General features: G+C 41.2%; 1 long non-coding RNA gene across 3 annotated transcripts in view; it reads left to right on the plus strand.

Moving 5' to 3' along the window:
* Positions 1–16,113, plus strand: part of LOC109138490 (uncharacterized) — a 107,524-nt gene extending 91,411 nt beyond the window's left edge. For 2 of the 3 annotated variants that reach the window (XR_003463331.1, XR_003463332.1), the window contains 6 exons: positions 3,706–3,766; positions 3,895–4,063; positions 4,771–5,006; positions 6,234–6,314; positions 10,821–11,178; positions 13,827–16,113. This is a non-coding gene — a long non-coding RNA (uncharacterized LOC109138490). The remainder of the gene's footprint in view (positions 1–3,705; positions 3,767–3,894; positions 4,064–4,770; positions 5,007–6,233; positions 6,315–10,820; positions 11,179–13,826) is intronic. The other variant, XR_003463333.1, reaches the window with a different exon arrangement.
* Positions 16,114–26,706: the final 10,593 nt, after the last annotated feature.

Raw genomic sequence — 26,706 nt, forward strand, 5'->3', positions numbered from 1 at the left:
GTACAACACGGAGAGGAAGTTAACTGCTGTGACAGCTGAGCTTTATATCAGCTGGTTTGTTTTGCTTGATTTGTTGGAGTTTATAGGGAAAGAATCCATCAGTGTCAGTATTTTAATGAAAGTGACGTGATTTAAAACCCTGAATCCTTGCATGTGGTAGATGTATTTTTGCATTGTCTTATAAATGTCATAGTTTTAAAACAGTGACATGGAGGTGCAGAGTTCCTGCCCACCACAAAAAAATTGCCTTCTATTTGTGGCACTTCGGATATGATGCGTCAAGTGAACACGTTCTGCATTGTTGGCAGGTGAGTAACAAGGTAAAGATTCAACCTTTACGTTGCACTAGTCATTCCTACTGGTCCATTGTGGCAGTACTCAATGGGGAAACATCCATGTGTTACACCACAATGAATCTCAGTCCTGACACTTTAAAAAAAAAAAAAAAGGTATCTGGTGACACTATGTATCATGGAGGAAGCACATATCTGTTTACTGCCCTCCCCAGACTCCAAACTGGGCAGCTGTGATAAGGACTGCAGTGTTTATGGACTGAGCATTACAAAACAGAAAAAAGGGACAGTTTTTTGTAATTGTTAACTTCAGCAGTTGTTGTCATTGTTGTAATTGATTGATAGTTTTTGGTCTCAAACAACTCCTACTAGTACTTACTGTAATTTTGTACAACCAAAACAATGAGCTGAAAGATGCTAAAATGTTCTAAAGACCTGAGGAAACCCCCAGAGTTGAATGTCAAGTCCTTTTGGGTTTGTCACTGTGAGCGACCCCTTTCACATGCACATAGTTGTGTGACCCAACAATTTTTTGATTATAGCTACTTTAAAGCAATATTATATAAGATCTGTTTTGTTTGTTTTGTTTTGTTTTTTGCAATTTGGCACCCCAAGTTTGAGAGAGCAGTTCACCTGCTGTCATAAATATGGACAGTTGTAAACATGCGTTCGTTATGATTGCATTATTTATGATCAAAAACTAGCGAGTTGACAACTTTGCTACTTAGCAACGAGCCCAACCCAAACTAGTATTTTATTTAATGAAGCTCTCACCAATGACTTAAAGCTAGTCCGAGCTTTACTCTTGTCTCACAGCCTCCTGCTCGGTCACCCTTCTTTGCTCTACTTATCTTCCTCTATCAGTGTCATCGGTCTCTTCACCGGTTCTGAGCTTGACTACATCGCCTGCTCACCGGCGTCCGGTTCTGGCACAACACAGACACCGCTCTCTGCCAGCGTCCCCCCCCCCCTCCTCCTTCCAGCAGTGAAAATGTGAGCCAGTGAGAACGTGTGGGAATGCCAGAGGCACCATTCACCCTATTACAAGTCAGTGTAGCGTTAAAATGATTTTGAAGCTGTTATTTAAGGTAGAAAAGTTATATAATGTCGCTTTAAAAATGTCATTCACCCTAAAAGTTGTAAGTTGTAAGTAAATATTCTTCTCACATATATGTTCTTTAGTGTTTTGAAAAATTAAATGTCTACTGTGTAAGATTTTGTGGGCTCTGTTTACAGAATATGGCAGAAATGGACTATAATATTCACATAAATGTGTTTGTGTTCTTGTTAGTATATAATCACCTGAAAATCAGTATGTTATGACTTTGTTACATTAGAATGAGACAGATGCCTCAGGTCCTTTTCCATAGAGTCCATTATGTTAAATACAATAGCCCAGAACGGACAAGCTAGGGAGGTGAGTGGGTTGCAAACAGCAATGAAGACACTGCTCCTTCAAATTGGTTTAAACTTATTTATTTTCAAGTTCTAGATTCCATTTACATCAACTTAGTCTTCATTCCATTTAACTATTTATTCACTCAAACTCAACCATTGACGAGAACACCTTGTTGGAGTGCATGTGAGACTCTGAAATCCATCTGTCCACATATTGTTAGAGAAGAAGACACGTTGAAGGTGAACAACACGCTTTAACTGAGCATCACTCATGCGTATAAGCAGCATGGGGATACAATCATTTGAAAAACTGCACAAAAATGACACCAAAGCAGCCGTAATGGTGAGTAAATTATCATGACCACCAACAAAAGTTAGATCTAAACAAAGGGATGATTTTAAGCATCATCTGTAATTCCTGTGTTGCTTGTTATTAAAAGAGAGCTGTAACGGGTTTCGTGCAGCCCAGCTGACTGGACTGTCAGGACAGAAAAAGCTTTTGAAATACAATAAGTGTGCGGATGTGAGGACAAGGCAAGAACAGGAAACTACAATGTCAGTAGCACTGTGCCCAGGCATCAGCCACATCCAAACACACCTCAAACACTTTTAATAGCTTTGTTGTTCTCCCTGGTTACAAAGAGATAGGGAGGCAAGAGTTTCAGAAGTGCGCAAGGGAAAACCATAAAACATGAAGAGCAAAAAGAAGAAGGGAAAAAAAAGGCTTTCAGGAATTTGATTTTTTTCAAGAGGAAAGTTTAACAGGTCAAAGAAACAAAACAACATCACAAACACACAAGCAAACACAGTAGATGCCTCATCTCTAGTTGAGTTTGTGTCTCTGATTGCTTCCCTTGTGTTGCTCCTGGCCGAGGCTTATCAAAGAGCTCCTTTCATAAGTGCCACGATCAAGCCACTGCTGTGACTGCTTTGGCACCCACTGAGGTGGTTTGGAGGTGGGGAGGGGAGGGGGGGGTTGCGGAGGAGTGGCGGGGGGTTGGGTTTCAAAACAAAGAAGGCAAGGCAGAGGAAGTCAAAATTGAAGATGGAGAGTAAAGGGGAGATGGTGCATTTGTGCATTTAGAGGAAAATGGGAAAGGAAAAAGGTTGAATTCGGAGGGGAATTGCCCACAGCAAAGAGTCTGTGGAATAAAAGTGTGTGTGTGTGTGTGTGTGTGTGTGTGTGTGTGTGTGTGTGTGTGTGTGTGTGTGTGTTTTTGTTCATGACAGTGAAAGAGAAACAGAGAACGCAGAAGAGGGCAATCTTTGAGTCTGGGGAGGTGTTGTTTTATATATGTGCTGAGAAAATTAATATGTATTTGCTTTAAGCCTTCTCTGCCTCAGTGATTTCTTGCTGACGCGCACTATAATGCACAGAATATCCAGGTGAATGCAGAAACAGTGAAGGACATGACTCCAGAGGAAACGAGCAACACACACGCACACACACACGCACACACACACGTATACACAGAATACCCTGAGGCCATGTGTTCCTTCTCACTACAGCATCCATGGTCCTATCAAGCCTGACATCTGTCTTGTTTACTAAAGCATGTGACTGCGTTTTTTTTTTACACCACATAATATGTGGACTATGTCCAAATGTTGTCCACGTAAAAGCCAAAGTCAGCCTAGTGTTCCTTCATGTTAAGGGGTTCACTTTTGCACGGTAGTCCCTGATGTGTTGTAACCACTCTGCATGTTATGTCACATGTGCAGTCAAATCGGTCTTATTGCATGCACTTTGCAGTGCGATGAGCTGATAACAGTTGCGTGATCTCTATGCAAGATTATAAAATATTTACTAGTTGATTTCACAGGCACGCTTATCAGCCAAGAGTAGGACGCTGTTCAGACAGTTTAGTGAAGATGTTCAGTGTAGCTGAATTTTGTCACCCATGAACGTGCCTTGATCTTTAGTCTCTGTTTACACGTTGTCTCTTTTTTTCCTCGACTGAGCAGCAGAGCTCCGGGGACATTGTTGTTTAACGCTTTGTCTTTCTATCTGCAGAATGAAGAGAAGTGAGCTTGCTTTTTCACTGACCTGCTGCAGGGCTGGCTAATATATCCAGGTATCATAATGATTGTGCTGATATGCTGTATTATGTATGTGTGGGGGCAAGTTGTGCATTCCCTCAGTCTGCCTTGCTTGCAGCGAGCTGGCTGTGGCTTCACTCCGTCTTGACTTCTCTCCCTCCAGGCTTCCAAATGATAGGCTGACCTCTCCACCTCGGCCAGGACTGCAGTGCCACTCACAGCATGAAAGCGAGCTGAAAACTCGTCTCCCCACCAAACACTTCACATCGCTCTACAATCTGCCTTCCTCCTCCACTTGCATCTGATTTAAATCTACAAGCTCTACAAGGAAGGTCAGAAATCTATAGGGATGCAGCATATTTGCAGTATTTATTGTCGGTGCTTTAGGTTTTTGAAGCACTACACACAGCCATTATCACTTATCATTAATAGTGTAAGATATTCATGAATTGAAGTTTACTCTCAGTATTTTATTTCTGATACCAGGATTCTACTCATCCCTTAACTGAAAAAAATAAAAAAATGTTTTTTGTGTTATGTGTCAAAAGCTTAAAATACCCAGATCCTTAATATTTCTTCATTGTCATGTAATTCAAAATGTGTGTCTATCCATAGGGAGTACCATTTTTTTAGGTGCTTTGATTACATTTGTGAAGATGAATTGTTTTAATTAGCACATGTGTGTGTTTGCGCAATGTAGTACAGAAAAACATTACCGAACTGTTATTTTAGTCCTGAGAGTGTGAAAGCTTTCCCTGCACAAGTGTATTTTGGAACGCAACACTCATCGTATTTAATTCAACATTTTAAGATCCCTCTGATAAGCTATGATTAAACAACTTGGGTAAATATTTGTTTCTGAACACACGCATCACTGCATAATTCATACTGAAGACTGAGTGATGTAATTATATCTTTGTTTGAGAAATGTTTGTTGTTGAAATGTGAGGATATTTTTGAGGTGTGTGTGTGTGTATGTGTATTGCTTTCTTTTTGTGTTTTTTTTTTCTCCTTCTTTTCCTCTTGTTGTCTGACCCAGGGGAAGTCCCACAGGGTGGTTTCCTTCATCCAAGCATTGAAGACAAGAGGCTGTCAAAACCTCATCTGGAATCCAGTGAAGGCTCTCTGTGGCCTGGTCTTGCTCCCAGCATGGCAGGGCTGCAGCAGAGAAACCACAGAGGTATATTCTGTCTTGGGGGAAAAAGGATCAAGCTTCTGTGGAACAGACAACACCTCCAGAGGGGAAGTGAAGGGAGAAGATGAAGAGCGTTGGGAGTGAGATGATTTTATCACAAAAAAACATGTACTGTATATCTTGTGTTTAAGGATTGCGCAGGGAAAGGGTTAATAAGCAGCAACACTGTGTTAATTGACTGACTACAATTACAGTGATAGGATCAACATAAGCTTGAAGGGATAGTTTGACATTTTGGGAAATACACTTATTGGCTTTCTTGCTGAGAGTACATTAAATATGAAGCTCCAGCCAGCAGCTGCTTAAGCTTAGCACAAAGACTGGAAGGTGGGGGCTAAGTGAAAGCAACAAAATCTGCCTACCAGCAACTCTAAAACTAACTGATTAAAGTGTTATCTTGTTTGTTTAATCAGTGCAGAAATTTAAGCATAAAAACAACGACAATTCTCCATTTTATTAGGGGTCATGTACCAAGCTATTTCTGGGCTAGGACCAGTTGCCTTGCAACTAATTATCATTTTTACACTTCATGTTGGTTTTTGCACAGATTAAGATGAAGATTTTAATCATTGAGCTTTCAGAGAGGATGGTAGACAGGTGTTGTTACCCTTGAACTGAATCAGGACAGCTGTTCACACTCTTCATGCTGGGATAAGTTAGCTGGTGATAGCTCCAGACATGAGAGCGCATCAGTCTTCTCATCTCTCAACAAGAAAGACAATTTTAGCCTGTTTTTTAACATGGGGAACTTTTCCCTTTAAAATATTTACACAGATGCATTCATGCATTTTTCCCCCCTCTATCTTATGTAGCCAACATACCACTTTGTATGTTGTTATTATGCAGCCCAGGTTATAATGTTCATACTCAAAGTGTTTGTTTTTAGTTGCTTTTCTTTTTTGTCCTTAAATAACATCGGTAGGTAAAACATAGTGAACCTGTGAACGACTGTAAATTATGCAAAAATGATGAATGTACCCTGATATTAATATTAAAACTACCAAGTTATAAGGTAATAATTGCACCCCTCTCTTAGCTCAGCAGCAACAAAATTGCACAAGTACACAAAAGGTCAAGGCTCTATATACAGGAAGGAGCTGCATAATGAAAAATTATCTATCTATCTATCTATCTATCTATCTATCTATCTATCTATCTATCTATCTATCTATCTATCTATCTATCTATCTATCTATCTATCTATCTACAGCACTAATATGTCATGTAAAACTCTCTGGGTTGCTTACAGTGCGATGTCAAGTGGAGTCATCCTCACTCTTCACCCCTCCATCTCATCCCTCCTCCAGGTGCCAATTACCTGTGGGCCCCAACCTCCAACCTCAAACCCCAGCCAGCTACTCGTCGCACCCTGCAGCTCCCGTCTCACGGTATGGGCCATCTGCACAGCATTAAGTATTATGTAATAACTATGTATTTATGTATATGAAGTCTTCTCAGTGAATCATGCGCAACGTGGTGGGAATGTCTGATGAACTCTAATGAAGTTCCTGTCCCTTAAGCTCCTATGTCACACTGCAGGCCTGTCTCCTAGCTCAGTTATATATCATACAGCCATCAGGGAGGAGAGAAGGAGTACAGTACAAAACATCATTAATATAAATTCATTAATATGGATCTGGGAGCAGCGAGAGCACATCCTGAAATAATGAGAAACCCATGATTAGTAATGCTCTATCTTCACAATTGGGCACACATTTATTATTAATCATTAAAAATAAGCATGGGAATTGTGTATATGTTAACAGTATTTACATTAAACAATGTACCTGTATATATTTGTGGTTTAAGAGCTTTTACTGCAGCTTCAGGACGCCTGCATCAGTATATGCCGGTCCATAAGACGGCACGCTCCGCACAGTAACTGCTGACCTTGGCGTTGTATGTGGGTTTTTTTTTTTGTGATTCAGATTTCTGCTTAATTTTTTCCCTCTAAGAAAAAAAAAATGTTTTCATTTGGCTTGGCTGAGCATATTTTCCAGTGAAATCTTCCATGAGTGAGCTGACCACCTGACAGCACACCTGGATCCAGAAAACGGTCCAAATTTCTCCCATGAGATTGCGAGAGGGAGAGAGAAAGCAAGACAGAGTGGGAGAGAAAGACAGGGAGAGTGAGAGGTGGAGTGCAAAGGGGAGCAGCCCAAAAAGCAGCGGTACCCTCCCTCCTCCCTCCATACAGCATGGCAGTTAATTTAAATTCTGCAAGGAGACAACCCATAAATCACCTCCATTCTGACTAATGGCTTCTGCAACTGAGGGAAAACTCTCGCCTCTCTACCTGGAGACATTCTGCACTGCAAAAAATATAGGCTACACTTAGTTTGTGTGTATATATGGAGTGTACAGATATATATGTATGTGTATATATATATATATAATAATATAATATATATATATATATATATATATTTCACTCACACTGACAGTTTTTCAAAGAGTCAGCAGCACGACTAACCCCTCCATGTGAGCAGCTTTCATCTGAGGCAGAAATCCCCCTGTGCTGGTCCATAATTAGCCCCCATAACTGCACTCGCCTGACGTCAGAAGTGTGTGACACAAAACTAACCTTGGACTGGATTCCAAAAAATCACCCTGGGTTAGCACACAAGCACAGCTCGCCCAGATTTCTGAGTCATATGAGTCATAAAAGCTTCACTAATTTAGTTTTCTTCTTTTATTCTAAGTGTCGTACCTCGGGGATTTCACAAAGTTTGTTTCTGATTATTTCACAGCAAACGTTTTCTGTGTGTGTTTTTGCAGTAATATTCTTTTTTCAAGAAAAAAGCGGAAATGTGAATGAGTTATTTAAAGTCACTTTGCACATTTCAAGACAATTTGTGTGTGGGATTTAGTGGGATCCTGCGTGCAGTTGCTGATTGCATGCCCCGTGCTACACCCTCTCTTTCCTAACATTAAAGAGAAACTACAGTGGCTGCTAAACGTGTGAAAGAGACATTGTTAAGTTTGTATTTTCTTGGCTACTGTGGAAACATGGCAGTTACAGCATCTGTAGATATAATAGGCTCATTCTAAGGCAACAAAAAATATTTTAGGTGATTATACACTAAGTTATAAATACATTTTTCAATTTCTGCCATAAATTAATTCTATTCTATAAATTGAGCCCCCTAAAAATTACACACCTACCTTTAAAACTCATTTTCCCCTTGTTTACTTCCATCATTACTCATATTGTTGAAGTCACTATTTACCTGTTCATATCAATTAACAAACACATACACACACTTCTGTCCCAACATTTAAATCATAATCCGATGACAGTTGTTTGGTTTCTGTCCATCAAGTGTGTAAAATCACACCCATGCAATCCAGACAAAACAAATATTACATTGCATTATATTATTATATTATTTTATATTATATTTTATTACATTACGTTACGTTACATTACGTTACGTTCATTTGATTGTTGCTTATGTAGCAATATATTGTGTTCCAAATACATTAATATTCGTTGGAAGTTTTGACTCCAAGAAGAAGTACACATTTTGACGTGAATGGCAGATCACATCTCTCCCTCCATGCCCGCCTAGGGAGGTTTGAAATCCTCTGAACTAGACCAAGCATTTGTCTTTGTTTGTGAGTGTGTAGGCATGTGATGATGTCCCCAAGTGATGTGAGGGGTATCCTGACCAGGCTGCAGCAGACAGGGTGGGTTGGGGACAGTATGTGACTCCTTGCTGGGAGCGCCCAGTCGCTTGTTTTCTTTTTTTATTTGGCTCATAGTTTCCTATCGGCAGCGGCCCTTTGCTCTGGGATGAAACGTGACCTCAGGGTCCTGTTTGCATCTTTATTGCCCCGTCCCCTCATGACCTGTCACTACACATTTGAGTACAGCAATATGACCGATACGAAACATGCTCTGAAGTCTTACCGAATAAATTAGTCCTATGATATGTCTAATATCATGTACACAAAGTAAAAACTTGCCTTGTGGAAATACAGTGTCTGTATTTCTTTGACTTTTCCAACAGTATTAAATATTAACCAAATATACAAACTTTGGGATTTGATTTATTTATGACCTTATGCTAACAAATATTAGTTCCTCATTTCGCTTCCTTCTGATTTATTGTTCATTGTGTGTGTATTACCCTCCTAGCTGAGACAAAGTGTGGTCTAAAGAAAATAGACAATCATTATGAAAAACACAGCAAATATCACATACAGACACACACATGCCATTTTGTCAGACCCACAGACCCATTGAGAGACCAGAGAGAGATTAAAGAGTGCGCTTTTTCGGCTCTGTAATCTGTCACTCTCTGTGGGCATTTAGTCTATACACTCCAGATGAAATGGGGCTATCGCTTGTGCGGTGACCTGGAGTAACCGGCTTCAGCCAGCCTCGCCTCTTATTCCCTCCCAGTAACACGGATGACCTCCAGTTTTGATTGGGGCCTCTGATCTCCCCTGTGGGTCATACATGTGTTTTAAAACTCAACGACACGCTTTGCTTCCTCCACCTTCCCCTCTAGTCCGTCCACCTCCTGCCTCCTGTTTCCTGTTGGGATCCAGAGCTTTAGAGGAGGTTTTAAGCTTTGGGGCGTGACACAGATCGCCAGACTGAGGGAGAGTTCCAGTCCTCTGGACCACAAGAGTCACAGCCTCCCCTCTTGCTTCTGTGTCCAGCTGTGAAGGACAGATATGAGCCTTTGACTTTAAGGCCCCACCCACTGTCCCCAACATCCAAAAGCCCTCACTGCAGCCTAAAACAGCTGGGCTATGTGGGACACTCGAATGACTGTAGCAGCTACAGTGGCATGCTGCAATGATCCCTTGCATTAATGACTATGATCAATCATATGCAAGACTTCACTGCAAGAATATCACATGAGATAAACGCTGAGGTATGAACCCCCACCAGTCAAGCAGGTGTTAACTTTTTCTGTCCCAGTAAGAGAAAGAAGAAGGGTCACTCGGACATCTCACCGGGCGAGGTCATTGTTTGCCTGTGACTCTTAACGCCAAGATGTTTCTCATCATAAAACCCATTTCTTTTTTCCTAAATCTGATCCCATTGGACATGAGTTTTCTCTTGTGAGTTTTCCCTCTCCTCTCTGAAGCCCCGGTCCTGTAATCCAATCTCATTAGCTCCATGAATGGAAGTCTCTCTGTGTGAATCCATTTATAAGGCTTCCCCGTGGCTCCCTCTCTGTAATCTCTCTAACCCTGTGGGATTAATCACCCACAGAGAACAGAAATCGATCCATTTAATCACTAAAAGATGTGACAAAAACGCTGTAACTCGCGGGATATGGTGGAAAATTATTGGCCAATTTAAATTCATTGGCGAGAGAGGGAAGGGAAGCAGAAAGAGCGGAGTAAGACTTATAGAAAACAGTGTTCTGTAGCACCTTAATGAGGCGGTCATTCCAGGTATTTGTGCTATTTATTTGGAGTAGAAAGGAGGCTATTTATTTGTTCAGGAAACTAGCTGTGCAAAAGGTAATACACAAAACAAATCAATGATTTACAATTAAAAAAAAAAAACAGACAATGAGTTTGACCAAGACAATCTTGCCATGTATTAGGAACAAACAAAGGATTTCTTGTGCGAGTACGTCATGTTTAGAGCCGCTCACTTGTTTGTGTATCTGCATGTTCAGCTTATAGGTGTGTATATGAGAAATGATGCCAGTGTACGCTGATAAGTGTTGTAACGTTTAAGATTTGATGATGCCTCCATGAGCCCATAATGAGAAGGAATGAGGGTCGCCCGGCGACGTTAACCCACTAATAAAATCTGCCTCCCTTTAAAGGGTGTTAGAAAACCACAATTACCCCCCTGACATTTTTTTACTGCATGATTTATGAACTGAATATTGCATCTCCCTCTGTAACCCTTATTCCAGCTGCGGAGTAATAAAGGGAAGTTAAGGGGCAGTATTGATCGGCCTAAAAGTAGTCTTTGATTTTCCACGGATCTGCGGAAGAATGGAGGTTGAGAAGAAGAAGAAGAAGAAGAAGAAGAGGAGGAAGAAGAGGAGGAGGAGGAGAAGAGAGCTGAGCTATTGATGAGTTTTTCTCTCCCACGGCCCTCCACCATGCAGCCGTTGGCCGTCTGGACACCCGCCACGTGTGAACAAGCTTTCAGCTCACATCATCTTCTCCACTTCCACCTATAATTGGCCATATGTGTCACCAGCACCCTGCTGCTGCTGCCGCTGCTGCTGCTGTGGGGAAGGAAAAGGAGATCACAGCTTTGACAAGGTGATTGTTGGATGGCTCCTGCTTTGACATGTCAGGTAAAACCTTATCTTGGCACACGCTTCTACTGAAAAGTCTTGAGCCTTTCTACCACTCAAATTAGCAGCAACCTGTTGTGTAATGTCAGTCAGCCTGATTATAGTCAGCCTGTTTAACCGCTCTGGCAGTAAAGGTGTTGTTAGAATATGGCGGAGAAAAAAATGCTGAGGGTTTAAACTTTAAGCACTTGTCCTTCACATGTAGTCCGGACATAATGAGATATTTATACCGTCTCAAGAGGATATTTCTAGTAGCTCTGCTGTGGACAGAAAATGTACAGTAGATCATCAGTAGGCCAACTACTGAATAAGCTGAATACATAATGCCCCAAAGCGGCCCTTGGCATGTGGCATTCAATGAGCATTCATTAACCTTTACCGCTGCTGCTGCAGTTACCTGCATTAAGTAAGGCAGTTAGGTACTGTGTTCAGGCAGGTTATCAGATAAACATCACTGGATAGAGATACTCAGCTCAAACAAGCCCAAAGCACAAGCGGAAATATATATACATATATATGTTTATATCAGTAATATATGGAAATCTTGGGTTTTTATTTTTAGTCTCTGAAATTCATTGTGAATTTGGCACTGAATGCGTCAGTAACACCAGAGAGGAAGAGGGGGGCGGGGGGGAGAAAGGTCAGCGATTGGATAAGGGTTTGTCCCTCTTCACTCGTCTAAATGGCAAATGTCACAGCAGCCAGCAGAGAGGCCTGCTGCAGAGTGCGAGCGAAGGGTGAGTGGAGGGGCGGGTAAAATGAGCAGGGAGAGCAAGAGGAGGGCGTTGAAGGGAGGGGAAGAGAAGTTGGATAAGTGGGGAGGACGTGAAATGCTGCTGGGATGCTACTAGGCAGATGCTAAGTGGTGAGCGGTGATAGTGATCGTGCCAAGCGGAATAGCAGAACAGCCAGCCTGAGGCAGACAGAGGTTTTGCCACGGGGGAATTGGGAGGCAAAATACATGCAAAACAATGACATGCACATACAGAAGGCTTAATGTGCATTCCCTGAGGAGGACCACGGGTGTCATTCCCCAACGTGCATATAAACTATGTTCATGCTTTAGAGCTGTGAAAAGATTTTTTATAATTATCTTTCGTGCTGTGGTGAGAAAAGGTGATCATGATTAGAGGTATAGTTTTTTCTTTTTCCTGAAACACACGGCTGTGGCTCGGCGGTAGAGTGGGTCGTCCACCAAATGATTGGTGGTTCGATCCCCGGCCCTTCCAGTCTACATGTCAAAGTGTCCTTGGGCAAAATTGCTCCGGAAGGTGTGTGAATGTGTATGAATGGTTGGCTCCTAAAACTGATCAGCAGTTGGCACCTTGCGTGGCAGCCAAATGCCGTATGAATTTGTGTGAATGGGTGAATGAGATATGTAGTGTAAAAAGCGCTTTGAGTGGAAATGAACTATGATTGCCCATAATCATTTATGATACTGTAGCTAAAACTCCTTTCAAAAGTAGTGACTGAAAATAAACCCTGCTTCCAGTACTTCCGCATATAAACGGCTTTGAATTTCAGGAGAGAACAAAAGCACGAACTCATGTGGGCAAGATTACAGGTTATACATGACAAACTAAACGGAGGAGAGCAAACAGTCAGCAAGTGGGCCATTTGATGGTTTGACACCGTTTATTTGTGCCATCAGTGGCATATAATCACAGAGTGCACAGAGAGTCCTCTGAGGATGAGGAGGTGCTTTTTTTTGTGCCATAGCAACAAATCGTTTTTCTTCATCCGACGTACATGAGAGGCCTTTGCTATGAGGCATGTTGTGATGCCATGCGTGTGTGTGTGTTCTCAGGCGTCTTGTCCCTCGCTGCTTCTAATCTAGTCATTATCTAATAACAGGCTGATCGTGACGACCACATGAGTTAACAATGTTAATGAGACATTTCGCTGAAGGATATTAAGATTGTATCTTCACCTTCTGACACAGGATGTCAGCAACACAGTGTGCGATGAGCTGGTGTGTACAGTGCCTAATTGTGAGATGTTGAAATCCTGATGGCTCGTCTATTTCAAGAATATGTCACGTACTCATGTGACGGCCATTTTATTTTCCCTTCTCCTTCACTTTCATCTAGTTTCTTTACACTCAAATAACACTTGCATATCAAATGCTTTGAAGCGTCTGTGAAAGACGCTTACGCGTTCTAACCCAAATGACAGCAAACGCTTTAAAAACTACTATGACACATGACCTGGCTGATCAGAAAACACATGGAATATAAAAGCCTCTGTGATGCCTGCGCCTTTAGATGTAACACTTCATCCCCTCTTGTGAGTCAATAAGAAATCATAGCTCACTAAAATTTCTTTTGATCAGATCTGAAGTGCGTATGTTGGTGGTGAGTTAGACAGGACACCAATGTACTCCCGTATTCATTCATTTGTTCATAAATTCACATACAATTTGGGCTACCTGCCTCAATAAAAACATAGTAAATGTCTACGAAACACTGAACAGAGATATTCATATTTTTGTTTTTGCATTAGCATTTAGTGTGTTTCTCCTGTATTGCATAAATGATGATGAGTCAGTTATGTTTTTCTGACATGAAGATGGGGGATTTTGGAGGTGTTAAAGCTATATATTTTGTTTTTCAGGATGAACAGGAAATCCCCCAAACAGCACCTGAGTGTCCAGCAAGCGTCAGAAGTGGAACCAGGCCGAGACATTGGGGACGCAGATTTAAAGGAATGGCAGAGGAGGGCCCTGGCACTGTGTCTGGCCTCATGACTTAGTGAGACACACTGGACCTCTGGAGACAGGCCACCATCTGGTGTCTGTCACTGAATAAGCTTGACACCATGATGAGGCTTCACAATGTATGTCTGCCTCTCTTTCTGTCTCTTTGCGTCAATGACTTGAGCTCACAAAGACTGGCAACTGCCACCCTCCCTCCCTCTTTTGCTCACTCTTAAACCACCCTCCCTGTTCTTGCTCCTCATCTCTCTCTCTGTATATCTCAGTCTGGTCTGAAGATAGATGAGAATCTGCTGTGGGATTATGTACTGTGAGCTGCTAATAATGTTGAAGAGCCTCCTGGGCTCCCACTCCCGAAGCAGCGGTGCAATAAAGCCAGGAGCTGGGAAATACATGGCTATTTAATGGAAACCGAAGCTTCTGAGCTGCTGTGCTATATTTACAGGTAGCCTTTCTGCCTCAGCTTTTTGCATCCTGTGCTTGTCTGCCTTGCCTGCCCGCCCGTCAGCCACCTTGGAGGAGACCTGGCATCTGCTGTTCCCTGTGACTCCCCTACAGCCTCCCACGCCACTGCCACAAACACACACTGCTCTGCTTGCACAGGCAATAAAGCGAGAACTAGTGCGGGCGCAGTCATGATTGCTGTTAAAAGTGACACTTGGTTATGCAGCATAAAACAGGTGACAAAGAAAGAAAGGAAATTTAACCGTTATTCACAAAATATGAAGAAAAGAGGCAGGATAGGCAGAATCTCTTCATCACAGTTTGTTGTTTGTTGTGCTTAGCGCGTCTGCCCAGTTTCCCAACTATTCAAATCTTGCCATTTAGTTTGTACCATCTGTCTCACACCGATGTCAGAATGAGTATGACACAACAGGGCCACTGTTTTGTTGTCTTGTTCTATTTATTCCTCGATAATGAGAAATCAGCAGAGGGACTGGCATGGTGCTTGCTACCACACATATTCACCCATGAAACTCTTCCTAGGCCATATGGCTTGTCTACAGGGGGGTACTTGACTCTTCTGACTCTGTGGCACCAGAAGCACAGATCTTGATCTCTCCTCTTCAGAGGGTTGTCATAAATCCTCACTACCATGCATCCTGCTTGAAAGAGAATAACTTTTTTGCAGTGTCTCCACCGGGTATTCTGTCATCTCCCTGCGTGTATTTTTACGGTAATTGACAGGTGGCTTGATTGTCAAAAAAGCAGCAGTAGCGACAAATTTGGAGAGAAAACATTCTGGACAAGTGACGACAGCCGTTTGGACATGCTGTGGGATTTAAGCTGTCATAATTGTCCTTCCTCTTTGTGGGACACTTTGTCTATATCCAGTAATCCCAACTTTAGCCTCACGTGTGTTCAGTGTGTCATGTCTCCCAAAGAGAAGACAGATCCACGTGACTAATTACGCACTCTTGGAATGTTTGAAGGGGCACAGATTGGGGATGGCGTGCATGCAATGTTTAATTCTACATCGCCGCATGAAGACTTTTAAATCTAGTCTCGGCCCGGCTCTGCAGCAGCAGGCTCTGGCACAGACAAAACTTACATGTAATCTCCAGTGTCGCAAGCAATAATGCACGCTCTCTCTCTCTCACAGTGCAGTACCGTAGTTTAAAAGTGTCGATGCACACTTCAGTATACTGTAGTTATTACATGTTTCGTTTGATTAAAAATTCAACAAACAAATGTCGATTAGCAGCACAGCGGCAGTAAAATCTGCCCAGTTCTGTGATGTATGTCTCTGATTGAGTCTTTTTGTTCAGGATGAAAATTCAGGCATGACACCCAAGGGTGACAGAGGTTAGTAATTGATAATGACATCATTACACAAACCTTTTGTCATGCACGCTGCATCTATTCCCTGCATGCTCTTTCTCTGGGCTCCATCTCTCATTCTATTGTCTTGAACAGAGATGGGACACAAGAGCTTTTTTTTTTTTTTCACCACTGAATTACAACCGCTGCTCATCTCCCGTTTCAATAAATCCATCAACTCATATCCTCTTTCCCTGATTTCTCTGTCTTCATGATTGCCACGAGACTCTTAACAATCCCTCCAGGAATCACTGATCCTACAGCTGAATTAATTAGTATGTAACTGTAAAAGTTTGCTCTCGCTCTATGGTCGATGGAAACTTGATGATGATTTTTATCCCTAGAACAACAACCTGCTTGTGATTGATTATGATTACATTTGAATATTTGTTACTTATTGGCAGTTATTAAACATTACTGCAGATTTGTGACAGATAACGGCATTTTCTTCTTTTTTAAGTCCTTGCGAATTAAGTAATTCTGCAGACAAAATAATTACAAAGAAAAACCTCAACAAATTTATGGTGCACTGGGTTCTGATTTAATAATTTAGTTTAGAAGAAACCAGCCTGTGGTGACCATGAAAGCCTTAATTGACACTGCAAGGGCCATGTATTTCAGCATCCTAAAATGTGCCAGCTTTACTCAAAGCGGAGCCAAAATTGAGTAGTAGCTGTCATGATAAAACAGCTTTGTTTTTTGCGACCTTCAGCCAATAAAGGACAGCCGAGAGAAAAAAAAAAGAAGGAATATTGAACGATTTGAGAGATGCCAAAAATGCGCTGCTCCAAATCAGTGACAAACATCCCACCAGCCATACTCCCAAGAACTACGCATTACCATTTAACTATGAATCTTTCCAAATACTTAGATGGATTAATAGTCAGAACATTAAGGTAGATATAGAACTATATAGGTAGATTTTGCTTAATGAATTACTACATAAACATAATTTCTAGATGTAAATTATCAGCTTTTTTATGTGACAAAAATATCTTTTTGCACTGGATTGTGTGTCATACAAGACGTATTGCTCTCTGATCTAATTCCATTACTCATGTTAAAGACATTATCTGATCATTTGCTGATGCTACACTGACTTTCATTCCCACTCTGCGCCCTGTAACTTTGGGCTCCATGTTGGTAGAAGTGCATAACTCTACGCAATGAAAAATGCAACGACCTGCAGCAGAGAAGTTGAGCCGGACTCAACTTCCAGAAATTATGGACCAGAACTCAAGATTGGCAATTTGTTTTTAGCTTTACAAACATTCATTTTCACTCCCTCACATCAAAGACGAGTCCAAATCCCAGCACGTAGCCGCCTCAGGAACAGACATGCTGAGCAGCACACCCCAGAAAAAACAGTACCATTACAAACAGTGTGAGACCCAATGGAGGACACATGTGGAGAGAAGGTCACACACCGTGCTGAACCAGCCAACACAAACAGCATCATCCACCCAGTCAGAGATCACATCTTGTAGTGCTGCCCTTGGTTCAGATTCTGGACATCCCTTGTATGCTCCATGCCTGTCAGAGTATATTACTGTCAGCCTATCACTGTGTGGCCTTCCGCTCACCCTAATAATAATGTATGGAAACATCAAAGTCACATGAAATCTATTATTCTAACAAGGCTTGACAACATCTGTTCATATGTCTTCTATACTTATAGTATTAACAATTTCCCCCCTGAATTTTAGATGTTAATCCTGATTATGTCAGATGTACTTTTGGATTACAACCCTACTCAGACACATTTCAAAGCTTGATGACCTCACATATGGCTCATTATCCTATAAGTACAGACAAAGCCTTGAGCGGTGAGTCATCACAGCTTTGAGACACATTCTAACCTTTAACTTTCATTCTTTTCAAACAATAAACACATCTCCTTCACTATAAATGAGAATTTCAGAGTTTTAATTAAATTATAGCCTCAGTGTCTCTCTTTGTAAAAAGGTATGAGCAGGGGTTAAATTGGACTGTGGCTGTCCAGGGCTCAGCTTTTTTCAAAGCAGGTATCAGTGTTTACAACTTCAGTGAGAGGATGAAGCTGAACTATTCTTCTGGTCACATTAAAAAAAGAAAAAACACATTATGAGAGAGAGAATTGTGGGAACAGCAATCAGGTAACCCTGTGTTCTCGCCGCTGCACATTTTATGTCAACAAATAACAGTCATGTAAGTTGATGCACTAACTTCAGTGCATCTCTCTCTCGCTAAAGTTAACTGGACATTCCTACATCTCTCGCTGTGTGTGTGTGGGCTGTGTTCTGTGACTTTGTGCCTGACAGCGAAGTAAGAGTGAAATACAACTATGTATTATGTTAAACACCAAAGGGCAACGGTGTATATAAACTGCAGCTCGGAAAAGATAACCTGAATCTGCGTTAATATGTGCATGCATGAAATAAAACTTTCCAGCAGCTGCAACCAGACAATACATGGACATGATAGGCACACATTATTTTAAATCTTTCAGTCAACGTTTAATTACAACACCAATGCAAGATGGAGAGCAATGAATTGCACTGACTATTGATTAATTATTGAATTTAAAAATTTTTGATTAGCTGGCCTAGTCTCTTTGTTTCATAACAAATTGCAATTTAATCCCTGGGTATGACAGATGGCTCAAAGTACTACAGTATGATACGTATGAGCCTCGGCTGCCATTTCTATAGAGGAGAAGTGGCTGCGACAAATTCAGAAAGCTGGGAAGCAGCAGTCATGGTTACAATAATAAAGATGTAGTTAATAAGGTTTGGGAACGATCGTGACTTAAAAACAAAACAAAACAGACCCTCGGTTGGGAATGGGAAAATGAACAACACTCTCCTGTGTTAAAGTCTGATGTTTTGTTAACCCATTCGTGCACCCTGATCTCTAAAATAATGTCATCTTACTTCCTCCTTTGCTCTTAATTACTACGGCACTAGAGAGCTAATTTGATCATGTGGTTTTGGGGCATAAACAGAATATAATTCTGCCCACCACTGGCACCACACAACATAAATCGGAGCTCTGTGATTTGATTGTTTTTGCTAAAATACGGAGGCGATGTTGACTTATCTTCTTAGGTCTTTATCTTTTACGTTTTTTTTTATCAAATAATGATGTGTTTTTATTCTTTGTGCTGGGAATTCAACCGGGATCCACGCAGAAATGACCTTCGCCCTTTCACTAGATAACTCCCACTTCTCAACCCTAGTATGCACATTTACATTTCTGCCTCATTGATGCGGTGTTCATTTCCTGCTATGTGAGCGTTTAAGCATGTGGGCAAATGTATGTGTTTTTGATTCAGCGCCGAGCACATCTAAGCAGGTGCTAAGGAAACATTAGAGGTGTTGTGGGTACGCTCAACCCACATGCACGCCTGAAAATCTCAGATTCATCTTGTAGGCAACGCACAGACTTGACCAGTTTCCAGTTTGTTCTTTATCAAAAGAGGTTCAACTTTGAGGTCAGTTGTATTCTTATTATTAAATGCAAATGTGGGGGGAAAAAAAGGCCCCTCTGATTCCAAGGTGCAGGTATAACAAAGTGTCAGGATCCTCCAGTCTGACAGCAAAGAGATGAATATCCCACTCAAACATAAACCATGCTGATGTGTGAATGTTATACACCCAATCAAACGCCCCTCCTTTTTTCCCCAGCCGTGTGAGACAGGTGCTGCTGTGTGCTGTGTAGTGGGACTGAGTGGCATTTTAAACTGAACTCACCATTCTTACCTGCACCTGCATTGTGTCTCCAGAGCAACTGCTTTCCCATTTAGCGCCTGACAATATCCAAGCTTTCTATTCATTTCCCGTCTTTCAGGCAGGAGGAAATGAATCACAGGGCTGTCAGGGAGAGGCACAGGAGCAATAACAGGAGTGTGAGAGAAAAGAAACTTTGATATGTGAGGTTTACTCACTCTTTATTCCTCATGGACCCTTGGGGTATGTTATGGGACATCACACTGCTAGACTCCGGCTGCTAAAGCTAACAGACCTGCAGGTGTAATTTCATCTGCCCATCTTTTTCTTCCCTTCTTCCACCTGCCTCCCACTTTCTCTCTCACTTTCTGTTTTCTGGCATCCTCTACCTCTCTTTTTCTGTCACGCAGGCTGCCTGACTGTCTGTCTTGTGTCACTGTTATTTAAGCGGCAAACAGCATTCTGTGGTTCGCCTTTTTAAGAAAATACTATCAGACAGAAATTACCTGAATAATCACAACACTGGTATCTCTTCTGCAAGAGGTTCTACAGTGATTCAGGTCTGTACATGCAGGTCAGTAATTTGTTGGTATATTCATACACATATATGCACAAGAATGTGTAATCTTAAAACTTCTTTGCGGCGTGTGTTCTCATAAATACAGTGTAATTAGTACAAAAGAAGAGAGACTGATGCTTGCTGCACACCAAAAAACTTAATCGCTGGTTGGAAGAAATATATGAAAAATAACAATGCCAAAATTATGTCTGAGATATGAAGAAATCCTGTCATGAAAATGAGGGTAAATATTGACATGTTAGTGGGACTAGATGAGAGATCAGACGATCATAATAGGATTTTTCCTCTGGGAATAAATGACTGCAGGCAAATTTTATGGCAATCCATCACAGATTTATCGAGATATTTCACTTTCATTGTACCAAAGTGTTGGAACAACACGCCAACTGACGGAGCAATATTGCTTCTGTGGATGAAAAGACAACACATGGACAAAGGGATGGAAGGTGAGAGAAGTTTAAAAAAAAAAGAAAACCCTGCACAATTGTGATTAATTAGCTGCCCATCACGCCGGTGAAGATAGTAGGGAGGGACAGATTGCCTATTAGACCTGAATAGGAAACATAGACTTGGAGCCAAGTTAGGTGTCTGAGGCTGATGCCAGAGGACAATTCAGACCAATGTATCGCCATTGTCAAACACAGGCCACAGTCTGCAGCACTTTCCCCTCCTTCAATACTACCTCGCAGCTAAGTAACAGCAGAGAATGGATCCTATCCCTGCTAACATACACGGTTCCTAATGCTCCTAAAGAACAGCTTTGAACATTTCTTTTTATGGTAGCTTGAACAACTCTAACATAGAAACAATCCTAGATAAAGACAATCCTTTGCATACAATGTAGTAAGCAATGTCAATGAATGAAATAGAACGACCTTACAGTAAATGTTTATACTGTATAATTTATATAATTTAGATTTCTATTTTCTAACTATTCTATATCATTCTCTTTATACTTAGTCTGCACAATCTGCAAGATCTCCAACAATGTCATACAGTGCCGGAGCACCACATTGCACAATGTTCTCGCTTTCGGTTTTCCTATGACAACGTGTTGGTGTGAGTTTTATTATGGAGCCTGGTGCTTCACTTTCTCGAGCTCTCACCTCTGAGAGAAAACTGATATTTTAAGGTCTGCCATCTGCACAGGTGCCAAAACAGCCTGGGAGTTCTACTGGATGTCTATGGATCAATTTGAGATTATTCCCCAGCTTCCTTTGGCTGAAGAGATGGCCAGTGATACACACCCACTGGCACACGCACGCACACACAGAAGCACTTAATGATTTTTCTGAAGTGAACAAAACAATTAAGTAAAGCCCGCAGCATCAAAGACCTTCAGTTAAAGCTCAGAAGCCTGCAGGGAGGTGTAGTGAAGACTAAGGACAATCAAAAAAAATCAAAAGGTAAGTGAGTAAAAAAAGGCAGTGCATATTTATTCTTTTGCCTCAGGCGTTTGTGTAGAGGTTACCTCCTCGTGTTCTTTGTTGAACACCTTTGTTGTTGTAAAGAGAGGCTAGACCAAACCTCTCACCATCAATCATTGGTTTAAAGTGATGTTGCAGACAGGATAAACCTCCCATGCCAAACGTTTGTAGGCAACACTTAAGTATCTGGATCTTTTTTGTTTCTCTTTTCTAAAAAGAAATTCATAGTTAATTTTTTATTTCATAAAAGACTTCCTGGAAACAGATTGTGTAAATATTTAGCAATTGTTGTGAAGATGGATAAAGGTACATTTGATAAAAACCTAAGCAAAAACAAGCTTCTCATTTAGACTATCAAACTGACCTTCCCCTATTTGTACTCACTCTTGTGTTTCATGAGGATTTGTACTGCATTGTTCCTTGGGTCTCTCGCCATGCCTGCAACAGCTTTATCTCGTAGGTCTTGTAAAGAAACACACAAATAAAAATGAGCTAACAGGCCATCACAGTATGACTACCATAACGTTGTTGGTTGATAGTTGAAAATACTAAAATAACACATATTCACTTCAGACCATATGTTGCTCTAATATGTTTGTAGATGTATTATCCATCTGTCTACTTTCTAAGTTGACTTTGATGTCTGCCTGACCAGGGCAGGAGGTGATTACTACAAAGATCAAGAGTGAGCAGATGATCTCTCATTTTTGGAGCGTAAATAGTTTTTCTTCTGTGTTTTGTTAGAGTTCTGACGCACACAGCGTTTGGATGAATTAATACTGTATTTTAGTTACAAAAAGAAGAACGCTGCTATTAAGGTTATGACATGGCAGAAAAGAAAAAAGAAAAAGAGGTGAAATGTGTTCTTGTCAAAACTCATTTTAATTTACTGGAATTGACACGATTCATTACACTCAACATCACTGTGGGAAATGAAAGTTTATGTACACTATATTGATTATACTTGGGACGAATCCCAGGACCAACACTGGCACAAAGCTTCTTCTAACTGCAGCTCAAAGAGACCCAAGTGTGCATCACCAAATCCTACCAGCAATACAGACAGATTGAAATGATGATGGCACTAAAAGGCTGTTGCATTCCCATGCTTTTGCACAGATCCCCATTGTGCATATTTGACTTAGAATTAAAGGTTTCACGGTCAAAGAAAGAGAAGAAGGCGTTTACTCCTGCTTGCTCACCAAATGAACAACACTGAGAGACAGAGGGCACACAAATGGGCTGATTTCCACACATTAAATGCAGGACAGCCAGTAAGAAATTTACCAAAAAATGCAAGAGACATCAATATGTCATGCTTAATAGTAATAGCAGAAAAACAATATCATCTAAGACAGTACAATAAAACAGCAATAAAGAAAGGTTACAGCTGGCTCAACACCCATAATAATGAAATATCCAATATGAGCTCAGATTTGTGAGAAAATCTGTTTATTATTTTTTTCTTTTTTCTTTTTTTCTTTTTTTTTTGGCTTTTGCTCCTATGTGAGATAATCTTCTCTGGACAACTTACAAGTTTCGCAAAAAGCTTGAGTCATTTTCAAAACAAACAAAACACATGTCTGATAAACCTCTCACATTAAATGATAATAATTGTTCTTGTTCTTAATCATGTAATAATAGTCTTGCATTTGTTTGTTTTTGAGTCAGGTTTGCTTTTTGCCAACACTTCTTGGATCAGTCTCTTGTGTTTTCAACCTTTGTCTCTGTTAAAGAATATTTTTCTGCAATCCTCCTCCCATATGGAAATGAATTTCTGTTCTGAGAGTGTGACAGTGTGTTTGGATCTGAAGCTTGAAATCCTTTAGAGCCACTTGATTATTGCTGACTAAGAACATTGGTGGATCAATGATCCTGACTGGTCATGTTGGTGTCTGATGGATGGTTTGTCACTTGTGATTTGTCCATTAACTCAATACACAGAAACTATTCATGTCTCGTGCATACAGCTTACACTGTGCCTATGTGATGTGTATACCACAGACTGTTTTCATCAGTGCTTAATTGTGAATCAAAAAGCTACTCCTTGCCCATTGTGAATCAGGTTATAGGTCAAACTGGAAATAACAACTCACCACATGTGCAAAGCACACACCTTGGGCCGCCACTGACCCCATTTCGAAGTAGAATGAGAGCCGCTGATCTCTCTATATGGAACATGTTTGGAGTATTTGTGACATTTTCAAGAAGCCTGGCACCTGTGTAGGACTATGACGAAGAACTGGGCTGAATGTGTGGCGTGGTGTTCAACGCATGCTCATGGTGAGAATGTATGCTCAGTGTCACTCTTTAAATTCCAATCCAGCTGATTATGGAGCAGATGTAGAGAGAGGTGTGCAGACATACATAAGAGTGTGTGAAGCCTGTCACAGTTTCACTGTAATGAGGATGTTTTCAACCAGCACACCTGCTTCACACGGTGCTTCCAGGGTTGACGCTTGATTGGTTTTGGATTAAAGAATCCAGAGATGTAGACACACACTCTGTTAGGGACCTATGTTAGTAGAGTTCAAGATGTCAGTATTGATGCCACCTTTAACTGTAGCGTTTCCCTTACAGGTCACTGGAAAGAATGTGCCTTTGACATTAAGGTCTCTGTTGGTTCTCTGGACTGTTCCGATCAATACTGTTGGTGTGGCCATGAATGTGCCGATGTGTGGATCAATGTCTCAGACCAGAACTTTTTTTTCTCCTACAACTTTTTTGTGCAACTAATCAAAATTATTTTTTTAGATTGTTCATCATCAAAGCATTGTTAGACCACTACTGCACCCACTACATTATATAATGTGTAATATAATGCATGTATATATATGTATATATATGTATGTAAATTCCTATGGCCGTCACGTCGTCTGTCTTGATTGATCATTTGGAAACTGTTATCAAGGTACAGTAAACAAGATCTGAGGACACTTTAAAAAAGAAAGAAATGACATTGAATTTGTTATCGTAGTCTAACAATGCACAGTGTTTCATGACAGCAGTTTCTGGCTGTGAATACATTTAATTTGGATGCATAATGAGTATGCAATTAATTGTGTGAGTTCTGCAATTTTCAATAACTCACTTGGAAGTTGACTTTTCTACTGAATGTTATGGTCATTCCCGAGTGTTATTTCAACTCTCACCATGCAAGTAACACTTTGCAGCTTCCTCTGCCCTAGATCAATAGCCTGACCACAAAAAGCCATTACTGCATAGGCGTCCCACATCTGTGGCTCGAGATGGTTTGGGTTAAGTTCAGTTTAGATGGAAGAGGTAAATCCTGTATTGGAGTACAGAGGGACTGAAATGACACCTCTGACTCTGAACTAAAAATGTAACAGTCCAAAACAATCCTAATTTCAAAGCTCTCACACACCAGCCAGTGTAAAAAAAAACAAACAGAAAAAAACAACCTCCATCTGGCTGTTCCTCATTCTCTCAGTGACAAATGACCTTGACACAGAAGCGCAAGTACAGAAAGACCCACTCACTTCATCAAAGAAACAAAAGAGAAAGGGTTAAAGAGAAAGAAAATAACCATGGAAACACAGAGAAAAAACACATCCATTGCTCTGTGCCCTTTTAAACTGTCAAGTAATGATTTAGGATGAGGTAGGGTGTGAGGCACACTCCCTTACAGCAAGGCCCCAACACCTCAGAAAGAGGCAAAATAAGACGGCAGGGAAGGCAGGAGGAGGGGTTGTGAGGAGTGTGGGAACATAAGGGAAAAAAATAAATCCATATCCGTGCCTGGATGTGTCTGCCTGGCCCGTCACTCCGAATTCATCGTCAGTCAAAAGCAAAATGTCACACCTTTCATCTGCCCACCCTGAGCTGTGGACTTTTAATTGCATTGGTACAACATAGTTTTATCGAAGTGAGTTTGCGGCAGGGATGGGAACGAGGTTTACTGGGAGCAGGAGGGCCAGGTGAAGGGCGATGGCACCCGGCAATAAGACAAAGAAAGCAATAAATCTGATAAATGATGCTAAGACACACAGATATAACCCCCTCGCCCCCTCAACAACACCACCACCACCGTCTCTCCTCTCACAGCAGCCCTTCTCACAAGCACACCTCTCTGGTACCAGCTGCACCCCCAACACCTACGATCCCTCCATCTCCTCTCCAGAGGACTGGACAGCTCTTATTGAGCACTCGTCTGTTTACAGATCAACACTTCCCATCGGGTTTAGGATCAATGGGATTATATTTCTTATAAAGCAGGACGGAGCGGAGGAAGGTTGTCTGTGTGTGTGTGTGTGAGGAGGGTAAGTGAAAGGCAGAGGATCGAGCTATCAAAGAGGCTGCACGATGGCTGTTGGAGGATGTGATGACAGAGTGACAATTTGGGGAAAGAGAAGGGCTGGGTGGAGGGATAGTGGTTAAGAAAAGCCAATGCCTACAGATGGGATGGAGGGTGGGATGCTTATTGATCTCCTGTCCGTCTTCTCTTCAGAAGATCGGTGGCAAACAGACGCCATGGTGTTTATCATGTAGTCAATGTGAGGATGAGGACGTTCTGCCTGGAGATATGGAAATGTATAGCAAACTTTGCAGTACAGCATGTTTACATGATGCACACATATTGTCCCAAAATGTCTTTGAAAGATAACGTGGCTAAAGGGCAAAAGAGCCAAGATGTTTTTCAGAAAACATAACAAGCTGTTAACGGACAGAAAAAGCATTAAATATTCACATTTGTTAATTAGCAGTATTGTGGCAGAACGAGCCCACAATGAGGATAACAGATTTGTTTTCCTTTCAGTCTTTTGACACGCACTCGGTTTCTCCCAATGGAAATTCTGTTTGTGTTTGAAATCAGAATGGCTTTGTGTTGGCCATGACGTGCCGATGACTGTGTCTGTGTTTACATGCATCCACGTGTGAGTTCATGCACATGCACTGTATGCTTTCCAATAATTCCAGATCAAGCTAAATAGTCTCCTATTTATATAGATTACTGACACGAGGGTCGAGTGTAAAGGATTGCGGGACAAAAACGAGATGGAAAGTGCTTACTTGAAAAGCGAAAGATGAATATGCTGAATATATTTGCATATTTTGAGTGATCAAATGCTGAAGCTTCAAAAGTTAAAGATTATACAAGTGCAGTTTTGGAAAAAAAAAAGAATATTTAATTCACATTGAGCTGTGAGATGGAAAAAGATTCAGTGAGACAAACAGAGAAAGAGTCCTTAATTACTGGCAGCTTTCCAGAATGAGCTTTCTAACC

This window comes from Larimichthys crocea, chromosome XII (genome assembly GCF_000972845.2).
Source record: "Larimichthys crocea isolate SSNF chromosome XII, L_crocea_2.0, whole genome shotgun sequence".
In the NCBI taxonomy this organism is placed as follows: domain Eukaryota; kingdom Metazoa; phylum Chordata; class Actinopteri; family Sciaenidae; genus Larimichthys; species Larimichthys crocea.